We start from the raw sequence: 634 nt of genomic DNA on the forward strand, positions 1-634 counted from the left end.
ACTTTCAGAAAGCTGGGCCCAGTAGCCCAGTCGGTCCCAGCAGCAGAGAGGTGGAAAGAGAAAGACGTGAATATCAGACCAGACTGGGCAACACTGGCAGGTTCAAGTCACCCTAGGCTATATAGCAAAACTTTGTCTAAAGAAAGAAGGAGGAAGAGACAAAGGGAAGGAAGAGGGGGGAGAAAATGGGAATGGGGGTGGGGAAGAAAATCAGTTGTCAAACTCACTAAGAATTGACTGGATTCTTTGAAAGTGTCCTTGGCATTCTGTGTGAAAATAATAAAAGATTAAAACATTTTGTTTAGAGATACATGTTTTCATGTCAAATATACCGAACGGGGAAATTAAGTTCCTAACTCCCATTTATCTGAGGCAGAATCTTGGGGTGATCTATCCATCACAGAGATGGTCAGCAATTACTTTAGCCCCTAAATGTCCTCCCAGAGGGAGGATGAAAGACCTGACAAGATTTACACCTTATCTTTGTATGCAAGGCTCTCCCTTTCCAAAATACAATCACCTAAACTTAGGTCCTCCCAGAGTATGAACAAAGTGTCTCTTCAGCACCTCTTTTTTTTCTCCAGCTGGTAGCACATTAGCTGTGCATGTGAATTTATTTTTTTGTGACAATTTT

The sequence above is a fragment of the Microtus ochrogaster genome, unplaced genomic scaffold (genome assembly GCF_000317375.1).
Source record: "Microtus ochrogaster isolate Prairie Vole_2 unplaced genomic scaffold, MicOch1.0 UNK26, whole genome shotgun sequence".
NCBI lineage: Eukaryota > Metazoa > Chordata > Mammalia > Rodentia > Cricetidae > Microtus > Microtus ochrogaster.